Source organism: Lepidochelys kempii, chromosome 8 (assembly GCF_965140285.1).
Source record: "Lepidochelys kempii isolate rLepKem1 chromosome 8, rLepKem1.hap1, whole genome shotgun sequence".
In the NCBI taxonomy this organism is placed as follows: domain Eukaryota; kingdom Metazoa; phylum Chordata; order Testudines; family Cheloniidae; genus Lepidochelys; species Lepidochelys kempii.
In genome coordinates this window covers 89,711,863-89,738,495 of record NC_136387.1, presented here as the reverse complement: position 1 = coordinate 89,738,495, position 26,633 = coordinate 89,711,863, and the positions used below count along the sequence as shown (strand labels likewise).

Genomic DNA, 26,633 nt, shown 5'->3' with positions numbered 1-26,633 from the left:
GGTAGTTTACCAAAACAATTGAAACTGGTGTGATTATACTGCATTATTTTGACAAATAAAATTTGCAGAATTTTTAATTTTTTGGCGCAGAATCCTTCCAGGAGTAACACACAGCTATCTCATTAGCCACTACCAACAATCAATAACTTTTATTATTATTATTATTTGTTTAAGTTTGAGGGCATTTATCTCCCTTTCCTCCTCCCAGAAGCTGCACTCAACTGGAAAAAAAGTAATACTCTGGTACGATTGAATGTGTGGTCATTTCCCCCTCTGTTGAATGTGACCCTAAAGAAAACAGGAAGAACACAGAAGGGGAAACAGATGTACAGGGTAAGAAACAGAAGGGCAGGAGGAGGGAAAAGGGAGAGGAAGATTGAGAAGAAAAAATAGGATGAAAAGATGGAGATGCAGAAATTAAGTGGGAAAAGGCTGAGCGGTAAAGAGCCGAGAAGAGAAAACAGGGAGGCGTAAGGTATTTTCTTATTGTAATTCCATTAACCTGGAAATTCTTCATAGATACCAGAAAGGAACCCTTCATATTTCAGTAATGGTCTCTCTTTGATAATCCTAGCACAGTACTAGTTTTAGTTGCTCCCTAGTAAACCTTAGGTTTTAGGGTAGTAGCTGTAAACAGTGCTTTTTAAGATAAACAGGAATGTTTATTTTATGCAAATATGTTAATTTATTTGATTAAATTCCTAAAAGGCTGATAATCACAAGAACAATCAAGTCAACTTGAAAATGCATAAACATTCAAAAGAACTGTAATTTCCTTCTCTTGGTCTTGAAGTAAGAGATGGTCAATCTAATATGCCCCCAATTAATCAGATTTTGGATTTTTAATCCAGTTGACTGTAATTATCTAACTCTAAAAACAAATCCATGTTAAAGAAAAACTTGCCATAAAACACATTAACGACCAACTGCAAGGTAAAAATTAGTAACGCTAAACAGATTTGTGTGTGCAATATTATATTAACTAGATAGGTCTGGGCACACAGTATTCAACACAGGAACAAGTTTTACTCATTTTTGCAATTTTTTTTCAAATTCTTTGTAAACTTCAATTTAATTATTTCACTGAGGGGGTCCCAGGATGCTTCATTCTTTCAGAAACAGCTTCAATAAGCAAGGTATTATCACAAGATTTCATTGAGGGGGGAGGGCAGACATAACTTTCTGAGCCATACAAAAATATTTCCGTGTCAAATGTGCTCTACAATCTAGCTATCTGTGCTTATCTCTTCTCATTTTCCTGCTTTGGAGTTCACATTTAAGTTGAAGAGTAAGAGTTTAATTTTAAAAAACGATTAGCTGCACAATCACTGAAGTTTCAGAACAGTAAGAAAATTTTTTTTCAGCATGTGCTCTGCGTGCACATGCAATGGTTAAATCTAATCTGCAAGTTCGCACGCTCAAGCAGAAAAAAAAAATAGAACCGTGTTTCTCTATACAATACTCTTTTGACTACATGTAAAACAGATTTCTTCCCTTTTTTAAAAAGGGAAATTAACAAAGTTTACACCCAGCACTCTAGTGCGCTAGGGACATGTATGCACTAATGCAGTAGTCAGCAGTCCTCTACCTATCAGCCCTGACTCCTCACACTGCAATGATTGTTCATAGCACCTTCTCTTAGTGGGCACCAAAGCTGTAATGAAATTCTAAAAAAAGGCAGAAGTCACAACCTAGTGACAGGCTTGGCGGTCCAGTGTCATTTTAAGCTACTTTGCATCCTGATCTGGGCTGGGACTGGAGAGACCCCACATGCAACTTAACGAGCACCGAGGGCCTCTCTAAATTAAGACTGCTTTCCAGGTGGTCCTACGGGCTGCAGCAATGCCCAGAATCCAGGCACTGCTGAGGCCCACCCCAACAAACCGCTCCTCTCCTAGCCCACCCCATCACAGAACATTCCTTGTATGTGGAGTTAGGAGGGGTCCTCTGAGGGCAACATTACTGCTATCTTTCACAGCTTCTGTGGCAATGGAATCCTCACCCAGCTGGAATCAGAATATTTAGGGCCTCTTATACACCTCCAACCCTTTTACTCAGCATAAAGTATCCAAAGCAGGAGTGAAGATCTCATTCCAGACTATTTCAAAAGAGCTCTGGGCCAGATTTTCAAGTGCCCAACACCTGAGATTGTTGTCAGATTTTCAAAAGAGTCCAGAATGCAATGTAATGATCTATTTTGAAGATAAGTATCAGAGCGGTAGCCGTGTTAGTCTGTATCCACAAAAAGAACGAGGAGTCCGTTGGCACCTTAAAGACTAATAGATTTATTTGGGCATAAGCTTCCGTGGGTAAAAAACCCACTTCTTCAGATGCATAGAGTGAAAATTACAGATGCATCTGTAATTTTCACTCCATGCATCTGAAGAAGTGGGTTTTTTACCCACGAAAGCTTATGTCCAAATAAATGTTAGTCTTTAAAGTGCCAACGGATTCCTCATTATTTTGAGGATCTAGCCCTAAGAGCTTAGAGGAGAAAGCTAGGGATCAGATCTGACAAAATAAAAGGCATTCAAAAAATCATTTGAATGGATAACAAAAATACCCAGATTTGAGAAAAATGCAAAACCTTTCCCACAATACCACACACACACAAAGTCCAGTCCCTGAAGACTGAAGGAACAAGAGAAAAATATATCTTTATGCATACACTTTATTTTGTGACATGCTTAAATACCACTGTGATTAATGCTGTACAAGAACTTAAATAGATACCTTCAAAGATTTAAGATGACCTTCAAAGGAAAAAATACTCCGCACTCTTTTGCTTCTCTATAATGTATTTAAATGCCTACTTTATTTTGTTTTAAACACATGAAAAATGTAGGCTTTTTTTTTTTTCAGCTGAAGATCTCAAACTAATGGATTGTGACATCAAGACCCTGAAACCTTGGCAAATGAGATAGGAATGGAGTTTAGTCAGAGACTGTTTAAAACTTTGGTTTTTTATTAGCTTTTGTTAACATCTAATTAACTCAGACACACACAGGAGAAAATTTATCTTTGTGAAAGACTCAACCCCTGCCTGTCCACCTAAGGACTAAGAAACTCCCACTGAATTTCCCTAGTTCTTCCAGGAGCACTTCAACAACAACAACAAAGCAGGAAAAAACAAAACAAAACACAACTCCTTCCAAGCCTTCTTTATCCAGACTGAAGAAGGGAAAAAGTGACAAATATCCTCTCTCCCCTGTTTATGGATATCCAGAAAACATGATATTCCTTAGCTACTAGTTTCCCCTTTGGCCTAGATGTTGAAGAAATCAAACATAAAATTCTTTGTTTTTCTTAAAAGGGCCCATCCAGGTGTCCAGTTACAGGATTAAAGGCTCAATTATCTTGCACTAAATACAATACCATCTTGAAAAGTGAATACAAATAGTATCCTGAGGTCCCACTTTAGTTGTGCTTTAATTACTTCTATATCAAATTTGCTTGGTGTACAAAGTTAAAATTTTATTTCTAGTTATCCTATGATCTGAAAGTCAAGCTAGATTCTCTCCTCCTTTCACATCATCACCAATAAAAAAAAGTTCTGGGGGCCAAATTAGGTTTCATTTATAACTGTGTACTGCTATTGGCTTTTAAAGGGATTGTGTTTCTATAACAGAACATAATTTGAAGATACTAGGGCAGCCCAGGTGTAACTGAGAACTTAATCTGGCTTTGCCACTTTTTTCCTTTATTACTAACAACTATGCATGAAGAGAAAAGGATAATTTATTTTTCAGATCACAGGCTGTGGGGTTGAATTGGGTTATTTGCAGATCTAGCAGTTAGAAAAAGACCTCCTTTTACCTGTAAACTAAGAAAGCTTGATATGAAAATCAGTGAACCACAATTAACACAGAGTTTCATGATACCATTTTTAGAGAATCACCTTTTAGATTTTAAAGAATGCAGTTTAAATGCTAATGTTCCTATCAGTATTTCCAATCAGGTCAAATTCTTAATAAAAATATATCACCGTATAAAAGCCCTTAAAACTCTTCTTACAACTCCTCCCCAATTATGGGGCAGAAGGGGCGGTGATTAAGGGAGCTTTAAGAGTGGAAACAATCCTGTAGGCTGCCTGATCTCTAAATAGCTTTTACAAAAGGGTATTTATCCTCTCCAACAGAGGTACAAATTAACAGTTACAAACTCTTATAATTAGAAGGTTTCCCTTTACTTTGTTCCACAGATGTGTGCTACAACATAAACCATCTTTGTAAGGTAAGTCTATGCAACTAAGTTCTACCAGTGCTTAGCTTTTTCTTAAACTTATCTCACTGAGCCTATGTTTGGCTCATTTAGTCCTGCAATCTTATGTGAATATGTACTCAATGAGTAGTTCCACTGAAATCAACATGAGCAAAATTATTCATATGTGTGTTTATAGAACTGGGGCCATAGTTTGATCTTTCTCATATATTTTAATTAAACAAACCTTTGCTTTTTCAGTATGAGTAAGGATTTGTATAACTTTGGCAAGCCCTAAATCAGCTAGTTAGGACAAAATTAAAGTTAAAAAAAATGCCAAAACCCTCAGTCTTTCAAATTTACAAGAGTACAAATGTGTATATTTTCAGTCTGCTCAAGGGCCAGTTAAGGATCATTCACAGGTAGTGTTGGGCTTGTGCCTTAAACTTGCAAAGTTACGCCAAAATCCTATCTGATCCCAGCAGACAAATTGCAGTGTATTTTCTGGTCCTGAACAGCTCAATTATATATTCTGAAAAGCAACTAATGCATATAGTTGTGGCTTCTTGTTAATTTTTTAAGTCTTATCAAAAAGAGGGCCAAATCCTGGAGGTGTCTAACCTACATCTAGTTTACCAACCAATTCAGTAAAATCAGTAATGATCTTCTGCCCAAGCTTCAAACTGTATGGGCAATTAAGAGTTTTAAATGGAGGGAGGAGCTTGCTAGTTAGTTCTGGTAACATGATGGGCTATGCTTTAGCACCTAGGGTTTTCTAAAAATTAGATCATAGTCGTCCAAACTGCTAATGTTGCTAACAAATTACAGGTGGACTGTGAAGTAAATATAAGGTAACAGTCCTATTTGCAAATGTAAATTAGGCAGTTAGGCTCCTATGTCTTATTGAAGCATAGCACATAAGCCCCTAAATGCTTGTATCATTTGAAAATGGGACTTAGACTGCTAAGTCACTTATGCCTTGCAATGCTGAGCTAAGCAACACCTAAATACCTTTAAAAATCTGGTTTCAAGTGCCTAGCAAACCTATTTCCTCTTAATTCTTTTCCCTTTTCAAACACTCTAGTCTACTTCAATTAAACTTCAGAAAAAAGACTCAACCCTTTGACAGATATTTCTACCTCAGACACATTTTACAAAAGCCTAAGCTGCCTGACAAGAGTTTAATGGAAAGGCCAATTAAACATAACCTAAAATCTAATGACAGGTTTCAGAGTAGCAGCCGTGTTAGTCTGTATTCGCAAAAAGAAAAGGAGTACTTGTGGCACCTTAGAGACTAACAAATTTGCCAAAAAGTACTTCCTTTTCTTTTTGCTAAAATCTAATGTCATGAAGAAATATTAGTCAACTTCTATAACTGATTTCATTATTCATATTTGTCTGATGCACTGTTCACCAAACTTAGCTGGTGACTTAATATCAAAATATGAGTTAAACTCTGTCCACCTGCATATAGGTGCAAGTATCACAGCATAAGTTAACTGCTAAATAGTATACGTATATCGTACAAATCAGTTACATGTTGTAGCAGAAGTTGACAATGTTATGTATAACTTGGGCCCTACCAATTTCATGGCTATGAAAAATGTGTCACAGACCATGAAATAAGCCCTTCCCCATGAAACCTGATCTCCCCCTTGCTGATGGGAACACCCCAGTGAGGGGACTCCTAGCTGCAAGTCCTGTCTGGGCTGGGGAGGGAGAGGACTTGTCCTTTCCCTGCACGGCCACTCTCAGGGAGATCAAACCCACCTTGGAGTACCTTCCCCCTGCCCAGCCTCAGAGGTTCATGCAGCTGGAGGAGACTTGTGGAGGTGGGTCAGATATCCCCCTGCTCCTGGGAGGGCCACAGCTAGCGGGGCTCCTGGGTGCGAATCCCTGCTGGGCTGGGAGGGGACAGCTCTTGTCCTTCCCTTGCATGGCAGCTGTGGGGGGGGAGATGAGACCCACTTCCGGGTACCTTTTGGGTTGGGACCCCCCATGCATACAAACACCCCGAAATTTCAGATATAAACCACTGAAAACATGAAATTAACCAATTTTAAAACCCTCTGGCTGTGAAATTGATCAAAATGGACTATGAATTTGGTAGGGCCCTGTGTATAAGGGATGAAGAAGTCCTAACAACAACCTGACTGCACATAAATATAAAATATTTACCAGAGAAAATTTAAGAATTCTATTTCATGCTATCACTAGGAAGGGAGATCCTGTAAACAGGTTGGCAGGGAAGGGATTAACACACCATTTTGTGAGAGGGAAGACCAAAAGTACTGGACCTGTGTGAAGAGCTTTACAAGTTAGTAGGGCTAGGTTAGCTTTGTGGAACCAGTTCTGCCTAAGCACACAGAGAGTTAAAGGATTGCAGTCTTGTCTAGACACAGAAACGTCAGATTAATTTAAGTCATGGTTTTGCAGCTATTTAGCTAAACTCAATGCAACTCTGTGTGGACATGTACATCTGTTTAAACCTAGCACACATCAGTTCAACTTGCCCTTGTTATGAAAACTAGACTTACATGATCTAAATGTCCACATACAAAGTTTGCATAGAGTTAGCTAAAGCTGTGCAAAACAACACCTTTAACTAAACCAGTGCAACTTCTGTATTTAGCCCAGGGCCAAGTGTAGTAATGAGGAAGGATCTTTAGGAAGAGGACTGGAGCTGAAGAAAACTAGAGGATTCCTCCACTTCTTTAGAACTTAGCTAAAGCAAGCCACACTTTACCGGTACTTTAGCTGAGGGAAGCCCTGTTGTAGCTGCGTTTGATCACTAAAGAGACAGGACAGACTCAATATTTACCTTTCTGTTTCACAGTGAAGTTCACTGCAAAGGTGTATAAACTTCACCCTCCCTTCTTGCTCTAACCACCCTGTCATACATTAAGTGTATTTATTGTCAAATAGCTGTGGAACAATTTTAATTGCACAAATAATGCCAGATGTCTTACATACAAGCATGAAGGCAAAACAAAGATAACTGAATGAGAGAGCTTACAGTGTAAACCATGGTGTTGTATATTACTCCTGGGAGCATTCCGCGTACAATATTTTAAATTTCTGCATAATTCTGCAAATTTTGTCAAAACACCACTACATAATCACACCAGTTTCAATTATTTTGGTAAATAATTGAAACCAGTTTCAATTATTTCAAAATACCTGTCAACAAGTACGTCTGTAACAATACAGACACACAAAATTTTCCCCAGGAGTAGAGAGGAACTAGGTTGTCCTAAGAGTTTCTTTAACTGTTTCTCTGTCCCCTTCCTCCCCAGAGCCCAGCCGAGGGAGGGGTGGGGGGGGCAGATATCGACAACCTCGCCCCCCCAGCCAATACCCCCCCCAAAAAAAACCACAGCCCAGATACCCACACCCCCACACTAGAGCCCAGCTGTGGGGGCCTCCCCTTTTGCCCAGACACTGTCCTCCCCCTCCCCTGAGCCCATGGATCCAGAGGAAGAAACAGCCTGATGCTCAGTCCCAGGCTTGCAAGGAGTTTCCTGAGCACCGCCCACTCCTTCCCTCAGGGCGTGCTGGGAACTGCAGCTGCCAGAAACCCTCTAGGTCCTTCCCCCTCCCCAACAGCGTCTTCTATGTGCAAGAGTTCTGCTGAGTCCAGTGGCCCCTAGCTGCACTGCAGCCCACTTCTGTGGGGGGGAAAATAAATTCTGAGCACATGTTAATTTCTGCAAAATTCTGCATTGCACAGTGGCGCAGAATTCCCCCAGGAGTAGTATATTTATTCCTCTCAAAGGACATCCAGTTCAAATTTCCTTTGTCAAGAGACTTTTTTCAAATTGCCAAATCGAAAGAAGTCAAGCTGTGTGCTGCTGACTCTTGGTATATAACCACAAGCAGATTCACTAACTGGAATATAGAAGAGCATTTTATTGATCTATGAACCAAAACAGAATTTTCCTTCTTCTAAGTGTATTGGCTCAGCAGTGCTAGCAGGAGCAAAAATTCCTTTTTGTCAATAAACAGATATGACCCTAAGGCAAACAGGGATCAGAGAGATGCTGAATAGGAATATGTTGGTTTTTAGAGTTATTTTTCTGACCATAGCTGCACTTTCTGGAAGACATGTGAACTTTGAGTATCCTCTAACGTCAAGATTTTTTAGATATTAAGAGACTTTCTAAAAAAATCAATAGCTAATTTTTAAAAGTTAAATAAAAGGCAATTAAGCCATCCTTTGTCTGGGGGAGTCAGAGATTTTTGTCTGAGAGAGAGATTTTGTTATGAAGGCCATGAAGTCATAAGATTACATCAGAAGAATCTGAGTCCATTAGGAATGTAAACCACTCAAATAGAACTCATCACAGGGAGGGAGGGGAAGTAGTGTTATGTATAGTTCTAGAACCATAGGTATATTTTTAACAATAAAGTCGAATGCTTATACCAATGTTACTCCATCTACAATCCTCAGGCCACCATATCAGGACAAAAAATGCCACAGAGAAAATGGAGAAGTTGGGAAGGATTCTATGTTGAGTGAGAGTTGGAGGACAACAACTTGTTTTCCAGCTCTCACTCAATGGGAATGATCATGGAACGAGTGTGTTTCTAGTGGGGTTCTGCAGAGATCAGTACTAGCTCCGATGCTATTCAACACTTTCATCAGTGACTGGGAAATAAATATACAAACTGCCGATAAAACTTTGCAGATGACAGACTGCTGGAATGGTAAATGAGGACAGGGTAATAATACCTTGATAAAAAGAAAAGGAGTACTTGTTGTACAAGTACTCCTTTTCTCTTTGCGAATACAGACTAACACGGCTGCTACTCTAATACCTTGATAAGTAAGGCTCATGCAAAAAAAAAAAAATGCATTTTAATCCAACCAAATGCAAAGTTGTACACCTAGGTAAGAACAAGGAATGCAGGCCATACCTACAAAATGCTGAAATAGCCTCTCATTCCCAACATGATTCAGTATTTCTACCACTTCCTGGCTAAACGTGAAAGACAAGGAGCATGTACAAAATTTATAACTTGGATTGAACAAATGCCTTCCTATAATCATAGCTGATTCATATATATTTAAAGGTTGAGTTTTCCTTTTTCTTATTGTGTAAGAGGCAATCCGCTTGAGTAAAGGCATACACCAGAGAAATGATTACTGTGTAAGTGGCTCCATGACATTTATGTGGCTTGGCAACACTGCGCAAACAGCAAACAATGCAAACGAACAGACCTCAATATGAAGCAATCCAGTAGCGCATAACAGGGGACACATCTAGCTTAAGCACCTGACTAATGCCTTGTAAACAAATATGGCTTAGTCCAAACAACCATTTTCAGTATGATCTTAAACTCTGCTGAAAAGGGGAAACTGGTGGTAAGTGACTTACGGATGCCAAGCAACAGCAAGTTGTTAGAATCCTGCAGCTGCCCAAGTTCTTGACCTGCTACTTTAATTTTATTGTGGTTCTATGTGCCGCATAATGTCTGTAAAAATGTGAGACTCAACCAGTCCGGTGAGTTTCACCTCCTGACAAACTCTGCACAGAGTCTAGGTCTGAATGCCAAGACAAGCTAACGCAAAGGAAACAAAAGTTAAATCCGGAAGTGTCCAATTTGTTTCAAATGACTCTTCCAATCACAAATCCATTTGTTCCACATTGACAAAACTGGATATGGATTTTCAAAAGTTGCATCTGGGAGGATGTACCAAAACAACATCACCATTTCCTTGAAGGATAATTAAAATCAGAATAACTAGGAGTGAAGAAACAGAAGCAGCAAACAAAATGTCAATAATGACACAATTTTGTGTACAGAGTCTTAATTCTCACCTATGGCCCCATATAGGTCTTTATGGAAAGTGAGTAACAATATGTAAACATGGCATGTTATGCAACAAGTTGTAGAACTAATGATTTTTCAATCACTTTTTAAGATGAGTTAAGGGAAAGGTTAGGCTCTTAACTCCTCTGGTTAATAAACAACCAAATTTTATAAACAGATCATTACTATAACATAATTGGCTGAAAAGCCATGAATAACCATTTAAAGGTAACAAGCAAAAGGAGATAATTAAGCTTTTTTATTTTTTAAAGCAAGCCCTGACACACTGTCTCTAGCAACACTACATTATTTTCCTACAGTTGTCCCAAAATTGCTATGATGTCACAGTTCAGGGCAACTGTCACACTACGGCATCCATCTTGTCTATGCTAGCATCACCGTGGTGTTACCATGCACAGGAGGTAGCAACAGTGGAAAAATCTTAACGGAGGAGGAAAAAAGCCTTTGGTGACTAAAGAACTAGTGAAACTGACCAAGAGGCAAGAAAGTACAAATTGAGTGAGTGGAAAGGTTTTGGTTTTTTTAATCAAGACTGTTTAAAACTTTGATACCTACTGAACACTTGGTCAATCTTAAAATTTAACATCCTTGCTTCTTTACTTAAGAGGATGGGGGGGGTTGGCTCACCTTAAGTCCTCTAGCAAAACTAGCTGCCAGGGAGGACCAGACTTTGCAGGCCATTTCTGTTATTTCCAAGATAAAAGACAATGGAGGAGAGTGGGGAGAATTTTAAGGCTTTCATACTGTTCATACAATAAAGCAAAAAAATAAATAAATAAAAGCCAACCCCGATTTAAAAAATCCTTTGCGGGTCACCTTTAAACTGAGTGTCTAGCCTACCCCACCATCTTCTCATCATTAATTCTCTAGTGAGATCACAAATAAGATAGCCAATTGCTTTTTGTATGTTGTTTGCTTTTGTCTTGTCCTTATCATGTTTGCCTAATAAGAAAATAAATCTTGGCATCAGTAAGGATTCCAACCAGCATTCTTGTAACAGCAGTGTTCTTCTTTTGCTTGAGGGGAAAAATAGACTCCTAGCATACTGCTGCTATGCAAACTTTGGTTATTTGTCATAGGTGTTGCAATTGAGGCAGGGCACACAATAGCTCCGCCCAAATATAAGCTGTCTATGATAGATGCTCTTGTTTTAACTAACTTGCTTTTGAGTCAGAGCCCAAAATAAAGTATTGAACAGCCAATATATCAAGGGGGTATATGCTAGAAAATTAGGTTGGCATAATTACAACAAGGTAGTTAAGCTGACCCAAGTCTCCATGCAGACAGCACTAGGGCAATGGAAGAATTCTTCCATCAACTTAGGTACCGCCTCTCAGGGAGGTGGATTACCTATACCGACAGTAGTGTCTACACTGAAGCACTGCAGCATTGTAGCTGAGCCCCTGTAGCATTTCAAGTGTACACAAGTTCCAAGTCTCAGAGGGTATGTCTACACAGCAAGCCGTATCCCGCAGCAGCGAGACTCAGGTTCACACTAGAGCACTAAAAACCGATGTGTAGATGTTCGATTTGGGCTTGGCTGCTGAAGCCCATCTGCTCCTTAGGCTTCAGAGCCTCAGCTCCAGCCCAAGCCCAAACGTCTACATAGCTATTTTTAGCGCCATACTGTGAGCCTGAGTCCGAAGACCCAGGTTCTGAGGCTCGCTGCTGCAGGCTCCTGCTTGCTATGGAGACCTATCCTAAGAAGCCCAGCTGTCAGTTCTGAAACGTCAACGGTTATGTAGATGTACCTAGTTTCAGTCCTTCTATCCTACTCTGCTGTCTCCAACTCAAAACAGGTTAAATAAAATAAGGTTAGCCACAGAACTTTACTGCAAGATAAAATCAGCACAACCAACCCAAAGGCTCATGCCAACTCTTGGTTGGGACCGAAGCCCAGCTGTCAGTTCTGAAACGTCAACGGTTATGTAGATGTACCTAGTTTCAGTCCTTCTATCCTACTCTGCTGTCTCCAACTCAAAACAGGTTAAATAAAATAAGGTTAGCCACAGAACTTTACTGCAAGATAAAATCAGCACAACCAACCCAAAGGCTCATGCCAACTCTTGGTTGGGACTCTTGGGAAGTATACTGCTGTTACAGACATCCTTATATCACCTGTTCAGGTTAGGGTTCAGGATGACAAGGCATAGACGCTGACACGGTGGGTGCTCTGGGGCTGGACCACCCACAGAAAAAAAAATAGTGGGTGCTCAGCACCCACCAGCCACCCGTCAATCAGTTGTTCGGCAGGCCCCACCAATCAGCTCCTCCCTCCCTCTCCCCTCCCCCCTGTGCCTCCTGCTCACCACAGATCAGCTGTTTGGTAGGAGGGGAGGTGCTGGAGGGAAGAGGGGCAGAGCGAGGGGGGAGCGTACTTGGAGGAAGGGGTGGAGCGGAGGCGGGAAAAGGCTGGGTGGAGGCGGAGCAGAGGCAGAGCAGGGGTGGAGCACCCCGGACGAAAGCTGAAAGTCAGCACCTGTGTCACAAGGAACCTCAAGTATATTCACTTTTGAAGGATTACCACATGGTAGTAAGGGCACATCTTTTATTTCAAATTAAAATTATAAATCAACGTTCTATTCCCTTTTTGCAACAGGATGAGTCTGATTCATCCTTTGTGGATTAGTCAACAAAAAATACAATTACAGTGGGACAGATATTGTTTTCCTGTTTGCTACAGTGGAAATGGGTATGGATTCATTATAAGAATTTCCAGCTAATAAAAGTGAAGCAGTTTGAAAAATATCATTTCACTTGGAACATTAGCAGGCTAGTTTTCATCAATTTAAGTTTAATATAGGAGTTAGAGCATGGATGGGCAAATATGGCCCATGGGCTGTATCAGGTACCATCAGGGCTTTGGATCTGGCCCACGGGATTGCCACGCACACGCCCCATGCCACTCCCAGAAGCAGCCAGCACCACATCCCAGCGGTCCCTGGGGGAATGGGGGGCCAGAGGGCTCCGTGCGCTGCTCTCGCCTGCAGGCACTGCCTCCTGCAGCTCCCATTGGCCGGGAACGGAGAACCACGGCCAAAGGGAGCTTCAGGGGAGGTACCCATGCGGAGCCCTCTGCCTCCCCCTTCTCCAGGGGCCGCAGGGATGTGGTGCCGGCCGCTTCCGGGAGCGGCGTGGGGCCAGGGCAGGCAGGGAGCCCGCGTTAGCCCCACTGCATGTTGCTGCCACCCCGCAGCCGCTCAATGTAAGTGGTGCCAGGCAGAAGCCTGCACCCCAAACCCCTCCTGCACCCTGAATCCCCTGCTGCACCCCTCCTGCACTGAGCCCCCTGCCGCACCCCGCACCCCTCCTGAACCCCAACAGCCTGTCCTGATCCACCTTGTACAACCCGCACCCCTCCTGCGCCCCAACCCCTTGCCCTGAGCCCCTTCCTGCACACCACACTCCCTCCCACACCCCAACCCTCTGCCCCAGCCCTACATTCATGGCCCTGCATGCAATTTCCCCACCCAGATGTGGCCCTCAGGCCAAAAAGTTTGCCCACCCCTGAGTTAGAGGATGATGATTAATAACTACCACTAATCACTTATTTTAATAAAAGATCTCAATTCCCTGTAAATTCCTACTATGCAGTTGTCACAATGGGTGAACAATTGGTACTACCCTCTACAATTCCTTCTCAGAATATTTCTCAGAATAGTTCTGCTAAAGTGATCAACAATGAAATGGCAGTGATACTTGAGTTGCCATTAGGGTTCAGAGTCACTAATCATTTGAACAACAGTAGCTGTTAGAGGCCACAGCAGTTCAGGGCTCTACTGTAGTAGACACGGTACACACATATATAGGGCCCTACCAAACTAGCGCCCATGAAAAACGCATCACAGACCACGGAATCTGGTCACCCCCCGTGACATCTGTGAAATCAGATTTCATGAGGAGACCAGCATTTCTCAAACTGTGGGGTCCCGACGCAAAACGGTGTTGAAGGGGGGGGTTGGTTGTAAGGTTATTTTAGGGGCATCATGGTATTGCCACCTTTACTTTGCTGTCTTCAGAGCTGGGCAGCGGAGAGCAGCAGCTGTTGGCCAGGCGCTCAGGTCTGAAGACAGCACCACCGGAAGCAGCAGCACAGAAGTAAAGGTAGCAGTACCGCAACCCTCCCTACAATAACCTTGCAAACACCCCCTGCCCATTTCTTCTTGGGTCAGGACCCCTACAGTTACAACACTGTGAAATCTCAGATTTAAATAGCTGAAATCATGAAATTTACTATTTTTATGTATTTTTACTATTCTTATGACCGTGAAATTGGTAGGGCCCAAAACATACAGTATAAGACAGTCCCTGCCCCTCAGAGCTTTTGGGTGTTAAAGCTCCCAGTGGGAGCTTTTCAACATCAATTACAGTCAAGCACCTAGCTCCCACTGGAAACAAAAACAGGAGAAAGGTGCCTAAGCCTGTCAGACAGTCAGAGTGTAAGGAGAAAAAGGCAGAGAGGAGAAGTGACTTGCTCAAGGTTAGACAGCAGATACGTTGCAGAGCTAAGATCAGAACACAGGTCTTTCGACTCCCCCTCCAAGAATTAACACTTCATTGGTAAGCGGAGGATTCAGTACACACCTATTTCAGGTGTTTCAATCAGTATGCAGACTCAGGGAGACCAGAGCTACATCTGTTCATAATCTTAAGCTTAGTTAGAAATTTAACTTTTAAAAACTTAAATAGGTCAGAAGCCAGAAACATGTCAGTACGACATACCACTGAGTACTGGACAAGCCAAGTCCAACAGCTGACACCTCCCTCCCCTTCAAGTAAATCACCACATTCAAATGAGTAAGATTCCAAACACTTAAAGCACAAAGCTATCAACTGTCAGTACCTGTTGTGGTTTTGTTAGCCTGCTACAGCGTATAACTTGTTTAACACCTAGTTAACATTAGACTGTTCTTGCTATTTTTGGAGCTTAGCAGCAGCAGAGCTGGATTAGAACTGTGACCGGTTATTCTGGGTCACTGGGGTTTCTCTGCTATAAGCATTTTTAGCAAAAGTGAGTCTCTCTTATATCAACATGGAAAAACTAATATCCATTTCGGTGAAAGAAAATATAATGTTCTTATCCTTCAACGGGCATTAGAGTCACTGGATCCTGTGTAAATATTCCCTTTGAATCTTTAAGGGCCAGTTTCAAATATGTTCCTATCAAATAAAAAACTGCAGTCAGTACCCCCACTCATCTGTTTTCACTGGCTTCTCAGCCACTTCCTCCCTTCGTTCAGCATAATTTGAATTTTGTCTGCTAACTTAATCCTATAACTTCCCACCCTTTCCTTTCCCTCATTTTATCTGCAGAAAAATGAACAGTCCAGCAAAAGACACCTATTAAAAAGATCAACAAGTGTTAACAGATTACTTATGATACAACTCATCTGAATAAAGAGATTTATATTCATGTCAATGTTGGCATCAGAAATATCCAGACAAGTACCAACTGTGACAAAAACAAGCTATTATAATGAGGATGACAAAAGCAAGATATGAAAAGTGACTAATTTTGTATTGCGCTAAATGGAATTTGTTCTTCCAATTATTTCTTCCAACTTAACATTTCTTTTCTATTAGTTATTTATTAGATAGCTTATGACCCTACTTAGCCAATCAGAGACAGCAGGGCTTTGGAGCGGAGCCCGGAGCTGGAGCCCGGAGCAGTGGAACTGCAGGTTTTTGCCTCCCAGAGCTGGAGCAGAGCCAGAGCACAGAAAGTCTTGACTGCTCCAGTTTTTGGGTTTTTTTTTTTCATTTTCAATCCAAAATGAATGATATTGAGCAAGAAAGTCCTAAAGGTGACAAAGTTTCAGATTATATAAAAATTGATATTAACAGCTACTTTACCACTTTACGTAAAGTGTCACAGTTATTCTCACTTCAGCCAAAATCAAGATTTAATGTATAGATAGAAAATTACAAAGTTTTTTGGAGATATGTTTTATTAAAGAATCAGATAATTATCAGACTTCCGGCAACACTGCAGACTGCTCCCACCCTTGTGGGAAGGTTAGGCGAGTACGTACTCACATAGATTAGTTAGATTAATATGTGTTGATACTTCTTTTGTAAGGGTTGATCAATGAGACGCGCTGAGTGCTGTGATTACGGAAAAGTGTGACGCAAGACGCAACATTTAAGATATCACAAACAGGTATATTACAAAAAAGTTTTTGTTTATTGATATATTAAGATATCGCAAGAGATATTAACCACTTAAGCTCATTTCTCACACGGGCTCCCATTACTGGTACATGTGTTCATTTGTACATGGTCCTTTATCACTCTGGCAGACTTATTTTATGAGTCATCTGTTCAACGGTCTTTTGGTAGCATTGTTTGTAATTTTAAATTTGCTGAAAAAGTCGCATGCAGCAGGCATATAAATATACAGTAAGCATTTTTGTATAAATTAGGAGTGATTTCTGTGATATATCCAGAGGGACTGGAAAATGTCCAATGCAACTTTGGGGGTGAATCCTTAGGCCATTTTAAGAAAAAACGTTTCTGTAAAATTCTTCCTAAGGCAGCTACAGTCCCTTCAAGGAGGTGATGAAAAGTTAATTTCTGATTAATATCTCAAAAACGCTTTAATATAAAGTAATGTAATATAAAGTAATGAAATTATGTCTCTGTCTTAGCGTTAGTACGTGCTACCATATTACATTATCCAAAATTATTTAAACCATAGGCATCCCAAACTGGCGGTTGGTCATTTTTATTTCATATTTCAAGAAAGGCTTGTTGTCGACTGCCCCTAGCTACGAGCAGTAATATTATGTTCCATAATAAGTTAATAATTTTTGGTTATTATTTATTACGTTTAAAATTTATGGTTCCAATATTGAAAAATAAGTAAAATTGTATCATTCTAAGCATCTAAGCAGATTAAAATTTTTAAACAGTTTTCTCAGAAATGGTTAATTATACAAAATAAATTAAGAGTACCATTTTAATGCATGTTTTAGCATTAAATCATATTCCAAGGTTGTATCTGTTAAACAGTTGAAGATTTAAAAAATATTAAATAAAATTGGCCAAGTCCCCCCCAGTTTAAATAATTTTATTTGAATGATTTTGTATGACAGAACGTTGGAAATAAACTTTAAAGGGAAAGCAGATTCAAACTGCAAGCACAGTCCTTTTAGTAAAGAGCAAATTTTCAGAAATATGTTTTTCCTTCATTAGGCTGGAAACATTATACAAGTTAGAATCTGTTATTTGCTCTATCGTGTATAATGTTTCCAGCCTGATGAAGGAAAAACATATTTCTGAAAATTTGCTCTCTTTACTAAAAGACTGTGCTTGCAATTTGAATCCGCTTTCCCGTTAACGTTTATTTTCAACCTTGTAACGTGTAGCCTCATTACTTCCCAACAATTAATGTTGTAGAACAGCGATAGCACGTACTAACGCTATGGCACATACCAAATTTCATTGATATATCTATATTAAAGTGTTTTTGAGATATTAATTAAAAAGTTGGAAAATATTTCAAATATTTTTACAGCAAAATTTCATAAGTACTAACTTGCAATTTATAAATAAAAATTTATATTAAAAATACTTCTTACTTCATTAAAACTGCAAGAAACATGTTAAAATATTAAAATATACTTTAATCATAATTTTGTGTAAAAAGAAAAGGCAATCGTTTTTGTCCAGAAAATCCAAAATAAATTTGAAGTACCTTAAGTGGTTAAGATATCACAAGCAGGTACATTATAAAAAAATGTAATGCTTTTGTCTATTGCTTTTCGAAGATCATAACAAGAAATATTTGGATGCGGTAGCAGCACAAGAAGATTTGGCCATGGCTTCAACCAAAAAAAAACAACAAATCTGCCTCCCCAGTGATTGATAGCTGATTTACAGAAAAGGATCTCAACGACGTCTTTACTTTTGAATTTGAAAAGCCCAAATTTGGGCTTTTGGGAAAAGCAAAGAAGAAATCAGCAACATGCAAGGTGGAAGAGGAAGTGAATGGTGAGCTCAAACCATGTAGCTTCAGGACAAGTGAAGCGAGTGCCGTGAAAAGTTTCAACCTTTGGCGGTATGTAAAACGTAACCATCCTGAAAACTTTGTGGCTCTGGTTACAAAAATGGACCAGGAAGATGAGGCAAAACAGAAAGCTGACACAGCTAAACGACATTCATCTGGCTCTTTGAAAACTCCTGGAGAAAAGATTTTTTGTGGAGCTTCATCTGAAAAGAAACCCAAAATTCAGCAAACAAAACTTGACATATTTGAAGTCCTCAAAGGTTACAGACACCATGGATGCCAATACTTTCTGTGAAGGGCTGATGGAAATGGTTTGCTTGAGCTTAACACCGCTCATTACCTTCAGGCTAAAGAACAAAGGATTCCAAAAAATTGCAGGTGAAATGGATCAGCAGCTTGGCGTTTCAAAGGGGCACGATGCGGTTCGTCATTTAGTTGTCAGCACAGCTGAGTCTGGTCGCAAAGAGCTCAAGAAAGCTTTGGATCAAAAATTGTGCTATCTGAAAACGGATGCCGCAACCCGTGGAAACAGAAATTTCCTTGCAATCAATGCTCAGTACTACGAAGAAGGAAAAGAAAGTTGGTAAAAACACTGGACATAATTGACACTGAAGAGCGTCACAATTCTTCGTACGTGAAAAATCAAGTAAAAGCTATTTTAGAAAAATTTGGGATCAGTGAAGTGCAAGTACTGAGCATCTGCATTGACAATGCAGCAAACATGACATATGCCCTCAAATTTCAGCAAGGACAATGAAACCATTTCTACCTCTGAGAACAGGGATGTGGACAAAACTATTTTGCCTGATGAAGGAACTAACGGAATGGATGAAATCAACCGCAACATGGATGCTGCTGCGCAATGTGACCCTAGCCTCATACTTCCAACATGGCTTCATGAGGACGACTCAAAAGTTCAACTGATGAGGTGTGGTATCCACACTCTTCAGTTGGCAATCTGGGATGGACTAAACAAAGAACATGCAAAAAAATTTCTGGCAAAAATCTGACAAGTCATTGTCAAATTACGAACATCAAGTATTCGAAGTGTTCTGCTTGACCTACATGGGGTAACTCAATCATTGGATACTGTGACTCGTTGGGGTTCAACATTTGTGATGATTGATCGGCTTCTCATTTTTCAAGCTTACTGTGAACAACTGGCTGCTGCTGGAACAAGAGAACTCAAGTTAACAAAAGCTGAATGGGACAAAGTGAAGAACCTGCGAGACCTCTTGGCAAAACGAAACCAAGCAACCGTGAATCTTCAAGCTGTTGATGTAACCCCAGGAGTTTTAATGAAGGAATGGTGAAAACTGTCAAAATTCCTGCAAGAAAATGGTGGACAAATTGCAGAAGGAATTCTATCCTCCATGCAGAAATGCAAAGAGAAGCTTTTTGACAATATTCAATTCCTTGCTGATGTTTATGTTGACCCATGGTATCGGATTCTTCTTACCTCAAGGGAAATACCAAAGGCAAAGGAAGGACTCCTTGATATTGCTGACTGGAAAAACAAAATCTATTGCTACATTTGAACTCGGCGAAAGAGGTTGAAGAAAACTGAACACAACGAAAGGAGTCATCCACAATCAAATTTGCGGTTTCGGAAAGTTCACATCCTTCAGAAATAGCAGGCTGTTCTCAAACTTCTGTCTCCACTCTGAACTTGTTCGACCATCCATCCCCATCCATCCCTGAAACGTCTTCAACCATCACAGGGAAATGGAAATAATTCAAGCACCAATTCTTCAGAAGATGACGCCTTCGAAAAGAAATTGGATAAAGAAAGACGCCGGCGAGTTTCTGCAATTCATAATTGTAATGAAGATTGTGAGGCGATGGAGTCTATTGGCAGGCTAAAAGTTAAGTCTGTTTTTGAGGCAATTCACAGCTATCCACACCGCATTCAGGCTGCCTGTAGAATTGCTTAGAGCATACCAACAACTCAAGCTAGTGTAGAGCTATTGTTTTCGGCTTTAAAGTTAATTTTAAATTATTTGCGGCAGGCTATGAAAGATGACTTGATTGCTGCAATAATTTTTTACAGAATGAATTATGAATTCTAGTTTGTATCATTGATGACATTTAAATTATCTTTTAAGTCTGAATAAAAATGTTTTTTTCAAAATTACAGTATGCACTTTTTTATTTAGTTAAAAATTAATTTGATTCGGAGCGCAGAGTCTGAGCGGAGCTAGAGCAGTCACTATTGGTGCTGGAGCGGAGCAATTCAAAAAACCGGAATAAGAGACACCTTGTCAATCTGATTTTTTTTTTTGTCAGTTTCCTAATTATTCTAAAAAAGTCTCCTAGTCTGTGAAAGACTCATATAACTAGACAAACAGAAGGAAATGTTGACAGTGACCATATATAAACTACTGTCAAAACCACAAAGCAATTTAATAGAATAATTTTTCCTATAATTTTTCATTTTTAATAACTGTAGGTATTGTAACAGCAAGTTTAAAAAGAAAAGTCTGTGAATTTTAAAAAAATCTTTTGTCCCTTTGACTATTTTACTCCTGAGTTCTCAAAATCCTACCTCTTGAGGTTCAGGTACCTCTTCTTTTGTTTGTTCTATTCTCCTAGTAAGATGGATTTTGGTATCCTTCAAGCCCTTTAAAAATCTTTATTGTTGAACAGGGCAAGCAGAAAGCATTATAACTATCTGAATCATATGTCAAAACAGTAATCATATGTCAAAAAGCAATTTATCATTCAAAGGATTATCTTCTCCTCCACATGCACACAGCTCCTTAATACTGAAGGGCAAATATACTTCCTACTGTTCATTAACTACTAATAGATGAGGTATGGGGCCAGAACCAAGACCATGGATCCAAACTCCTTTGAGATCAGCATCTAAACTTTTCAGCTCAGGCTCCTCTCTATAAATTAACTCTTAGTTTGTAAACCTGCTTTTTAGCTCATTGGTATTCTTCATGAAGCCTAAAACCTATTTTGTCATGTTTTCAGTGTAAAATATGTACATCTCCTCCAGCTCAGGCTGGATGTATGATCAAACTTACAAATTGATTGTGTGTGTGTATTTTTAATTTTTTTTTTAACCTGTACTTACCAAAATAATACAAACACTTTGCTGTTTAGAAAAATTCAGAATAAGCTCTGAGGTAGAATGTCTGAGGACTCTCTTATGGAGTTTCTCCACGATTCTGTGGAAGGGGTGGGGAGGTAGTACTATCCCCAATAAGCTGGAGAGCCCACCTTCAAACTGGCAGAATCCCAAAGACCTGCATGGATTCTACTGGATTTGGTTCAACACTGGATCTGACCCATGGCACCCTTCATGCATCCCCACTAAACTGTGGCAGCATGGTGATCCAGGAATCCCTTTGGAGTGCGCTTCAGAAAAAAGAATGCAGCTTAAAGTCTTTGAAGCTGGGGGGAGGAGGAGGTAGGGAGATATGTGCATCCCTCCTACTCTTCCCTCTGTGTAGACCTCAGATTCCAGAATCTCCCTATAAGGCCTTGAAGACAGTATTGTGGTGGTGGCTTATATTTCCACATAGGAAGGGGGAAGCCTGTGCATGGATTTGAGGGAGATCCAGGCACTAGTTTGCAACACTATAAAATGCACTAACATTTCTATAGCTTTTACAAATTTCATTTGATCACGGCACAAACAGTCTTTGTGAAAGCACCTTTCTCAGTAAGCGTCTTCCACTCATCCAATGAAGAACCCTATGTAACTGTAACTTTCATTCAGCCTAGATGTGTGAAAAATACTTCCAATGGAAGTATGCAAGAGTATTAGAAACGTTATTGTGGATTTCACCTTTCTGAAGTAAACAAAAGGAGACTAATAAAACAAGGATTGGTTTGATTTCAAAAGTTGTCACCTCTTTTCTTAATATGTCAAGAAAAATTCCCAATAAAAAGCTTTGTTTTTCATTTTGTAACTTAGACACCAGTTTGTTTTCCTATTATGTACTTACGTGGGGGTTTTTACTTCCTGCATTTTAGCACTATTTTAATAAAGACCATAAATAAATTAATAGGGAAATACTCAACTGTTCCCAAAATCTGTTAATACACCTCTACCCCAATATAACGCAATCCGACATAACACGAATTCAGATATAATGCGGTAAAGCAGCACTCCGGAGGCGGGGGGCTGAGCGCTCTGGTGAATCAAAGCAAGTTCGATATAATGCGGTTTCACCTACAACACAGTAAGATTTTTTTGGCTCCCGAGGACAGGGTAGAGGTGTACTTCTAATTTCAGAATCAGATTCTCTTTTAGAACCATATTTTAATATTAGTTACTTTTAAAGAGGATTCATATCTTATTCTTTGAATACTAAGATTTCTTGAATTCAATGAAATTAGAGATTCTTTCCAGTTTTAAACATGTTTATATTCTTCAGTAAGTTATTTAAACTGTTTAACACTTTGATTGTTTTAAGCACAGTATAGTAAGCTTTTTCTAACCCCTCCCAAGAAAAACTCTGCGGTTTGTGGACTTGCTCTGTACAAGATTAACAAATCCTCCTTATAGGAATCTGATGAAATGCCTTGCAAATATTGTGAATCCCAACTGAAAAGTAGATGGCATTCGCAAAATAGAAAGGGAACTGTGGGAATATGTGTGCAAATGATATTTTAATATTCCACATTTGATAGCAGTCTAATCTTATTTATGACACAAGAACCATAAATTCTTTTTCTGACCTTCCAAAGTTATTTCAATGCATTTACTGCTCCAGTATAGGTAATCTGCTTTGTATTTATAGCAGCACGTGCCATATAATGCCATCTAGTACAAACTAAGCTCAAGGTGCAATTTCCTGCACACTTAAAAAGTGCCTGGAGGAAGTGCCTACCACTCCCCATATATGGTCACAATAGAACTTTAGTGCACACTGTCCACTAGTGATTAAGCAGCATCTAAGATATGTAATGGTACTTAACCAGAGTCAGGGAACTTGTACTTTGATTTTGCCCCAAAGAGCCTGTATGAAGTCTCTTGTACAGAAAATGTAATTTGTCAAAGCAAGCCTCTGGAGTTAAAATTAAGAAAAGTTGAAAAACCTCAATCAAAATACCTTGTCAAATGTAATGCTTAGCTCAGTTCAAACCCAAACACTCTGAATGCCGGCTTAGTTGTGGGTTGGTTGTATCCTCCACTTTTTCAGGGCCTGAAGCACTATTTCCATGGCATCTGTAAGCTATGCAGGACTGAATCTCCTTATTACCCAAACACCCAATTTTTCAAACAAAGGATTCTAATGTACGCTGAAATGTTCATAAGACTGGTACTATTTGTAACCAGACTGAGTTTAATCAAGTTTCATATTGAAAGACTGCTGTGTAGTCTCTGTTCTAGTCCCCCTTATACTTAAGCATTGGGATTGATCTATTTTAGTAAATATTTTACAATTAATCATTTTCTACGTCTGTAGTCAATTACTAGACTCTGAGAACATATATTTTTTTTAAATAGTCTCCTCCTGACTTGACTGTAGTGTTTATACTGCTAACACTGACAGTTAATTCTGTTAGATGTTTGGGGTGCAGGTACTTGGATGGGGCTGAAGATCAGATGTGATGTGCCAGTTAGGCAATTCACCCATTCTATCTCAATGCTTGCCCAACAAGAGCTAGTTCGGACACTTTATAGTTACTGTCTTTAAAATGCACAATAAACTAGAGATTATGAAGGGTGCCAGGAGAGAGCATCTTCTCTTTAACCAAAAAAAGAGGTACAACACTGGCAGTGACAATGCTAACTTGGGCCCAATCCTGCAAACATTTTGTAAATAGCATTTGCCAGACCTGGTCCTTAGTCTGCACAAGTAAAACCAAAACTAAAAATAATCATGTTTCAAAGTATTGGGCTTCATTTACCTAAAGTAAACTATGCCCCAAAAAAAAAAAAAATAACCACCACCAGCTGATGTTGTGGAAGACCTGTGATCTTGAAATTAGTTAATGTGGGTCCTTTCTGGCTCGTGCATCTCCACCAAGAAATTCTTGCATTTGTAAAATTTTACTCCAACTCGCATCAACAAGCATTTTTGTCTTCTTTTCCATAGCTTTGGTTCATCTAACAGATTTTTAAAAAAATTCTTTAAAAAATATTTAGCCATTGCACTTTAAATTCACCCTACCTTAATCTGAATTAACTTTCAAGTGTAGACAAAGCCCTGAGTATCACAAGGAACATATTTTGTGAGAAAAAAGGTGCCATTTTTACACATCTTTCCTGACCATAACACTACTTTTAGTACTAATGAGCACTTATCAGGATTGCACTATTTTGTATCTTCCAATGACAATAAACCGTACTAATACTTTTGCAGAATATAATTTTGCACTCCAGCGTTGTAATGATTTGATTATTCCTGTGGACAGAAAATATAAACTGTTTTCTTAAATGGAATTTCAACACTTTAAACTATCACAACCTGTGACATGAAGTAGCAAATTTAACAGGTTTTTCCAACGTCACTATACATGGCATCAAAAAGAAAATTAACCGAGTGTGATGGGTGTCAACATCTCAGAGATGGGAAAATTTATGTATTGCCAACATTACCAAGATTCCTGCCCACAAGAGTTTAGAGATATAGACTTTAACAGGTTGCATTTTCTTATCGAAATGTCTAAACTCAATGTAAAAATGTCACTTTTTAGGGTGCATTTATAATCAGTCAAGCGTTGAGCCCCTTATGAGCTTCCACCTGGACCACCTATTCCTTTCTGCAAAGGAGAGTTCCTTTTTCCTACTTCATGCCTAACATTTCAACTTGTATACTTCCTTGTTCTGATACACCTAGTCCTTATTATGGTGGCTTGTCTTCTAAGTCAATATTTTCCAAGAGTTACAGCTTGCTTCCCTGTCCACCCACCCCAAATATTCCCTAAAGTACACATCTGCAAGGTATAAACATGGAGTCCAGATCAACTGTTTTAAGAACAACTGCAATAAGTACCAAACACCCAGGACGAATTATTCCTGTATGTTTATGCATATCCTACAGAACTGGGGCAGGGGCGAAGTTTGATCCTTCTCACTGCATTCTGGTTACTGGGATGTGTGAAAACTAGCCCGACTCATCAGATTGAGGGGGGGGGGGCGTGCCTTGCCTCAAATACAACCGCCTGGAGAACACAGGATGTTCTTGCACGATATAAACAGGATGTCAGCCATAGCGCTTCTGGCTGGGCTGTGAAAATCCAAATTGCAAAGGCAGCTTTTTTGAGGGGGATGTTTAACTCTTGATCTCCCGTCTTAAACTCAAGGCCACACCAAAGCCCCTTGCCGCCCAGCGCAGCCCCGCTCCTGCGCCGCCCCCCACCCACCCCCAGCTCTGCGGCCCCCTAGCTGGCGGTTCGCTCTGTCCTGGGCTCCCCGCTACGCCGCCCTGCCTGGGCTTCCAGGGGCAGCCCGCGCGACGGGGCAGCCCGGGGGGCGCCCAGCTCATCGCACCCGGCCTCAGCCGCGCTCCGCTTCCCGGGCTCACTCACCGCTTCCGCGTGCGGCTTCCAGGCGGCGACGGGAGAGTGGCTGGCTGGGGGGGGGGGAAGGGGGAGCCCGGCCGCCCCGCTTCGCTCACTCGCTGCCCGGCATGGCCCCGGGCCGGAGGGGCTCCCTGTGGGCGCTCGAGGCGACGGGAAGAGCGAGCGGCGCTGGCTCCGCGGTAGCCTCGTCTCCTCCTGGCTCAGCGCAGACAGCTCGCTCCCGTCTCAGGCTGTCCCGCGGGGCCTGCGCATGCGCACGGCGTCTGTTCCCCCCCCTCCACTGCCTTAAGGTGGACTGGTCCTTTCTTCCTGCCCCCCCCCCACCTCCTCCGCCCCTTGTCACCTTCCGCCGGAGGACAGACCCTCGGTCCCCGCCCTCAGCCCGTGGGGATGGAGGGACACCAGCCGCCGCCGCCTGGATCGCCCGCTGCGGCGGCGGGGGGGGAAGACCCCGGAGCCTCAGCCGGGACACTCCCGCAGATGGCGGCCCCCGGCTGTCCGCCTCTAGGGGCAAGGGGCCGCCGAAGCGGCTATAAGGAGCCCCCGGGCGTTACGTGGCGTTTGCTGAGGGCTGGCAGGGTGCTCGGCGCTGAGCACAGCACGGGAAGCGATATGGGAGCTGCCCTGGTGGGCTTTGCAATGGAAGGCTGGCCCCCCAGAGACCAAAGAGCCTTGCATAGCAGCGCACACGAGGAGCAGGGAGATTTCTGAGCTCTAGGGTTGCGTATTTCCGGCACAGGAGGTTGGTTTATCAGGTGCACCAATTGAGTCACTAATGCCCAAGAAGTCACTCCATACAATTCAGCCTGAAATGCTCTGATAGGGGAGCCTTCCAGCGACATCCTACTTCAAGAAGGAAAGGTGGGAGATGGGGGAAATGGGGGTTGGTAAAGATCGGAAGGTAACAGGACAGAAAGATCTGACAAAGAGAGGTTGCTAAAGATAGCTTATTACAAAATAGCCTTAACTAATAACAATTATGGAAGCAGGGCTGGAAGGAACCTGGAGGGGTCATCTAGTCCAGCCACCTGCAGTTAGGCAGGACCAAATAAACCAGACCATCCCTGGCAGTTGTTTGTCCAACCTGTTCCTAAAAACCTTT

The 26,633-nt window shown here is 40.9% G+C and overlaps 1 protein-coding gene across 3 annotated transcripts in view; it reads right to left on the bottom strand.

The window, feature by feature from the left end:
- Positions 1-25,792, bottom strand: part of JAK1 (Janus kinase 1) — a 102,380-nt gene extending 76,588 nt beyond the window's left edge. For all 3 annotated transcript variants that reach the window (XM_073357433.2, XM_073357434.2, XM_073357437.2), the window contains exon 1: positions 25,538-25,792. The gene's annotated coding sequence lies outside the window, so the exon portion shown is untranslated. The remainder of the gene's footprint in view (positions 1-25,537) is intronic.
- Between the last annotated feature and the right edge of the window lie 841 nt (positions 25,793-26,633).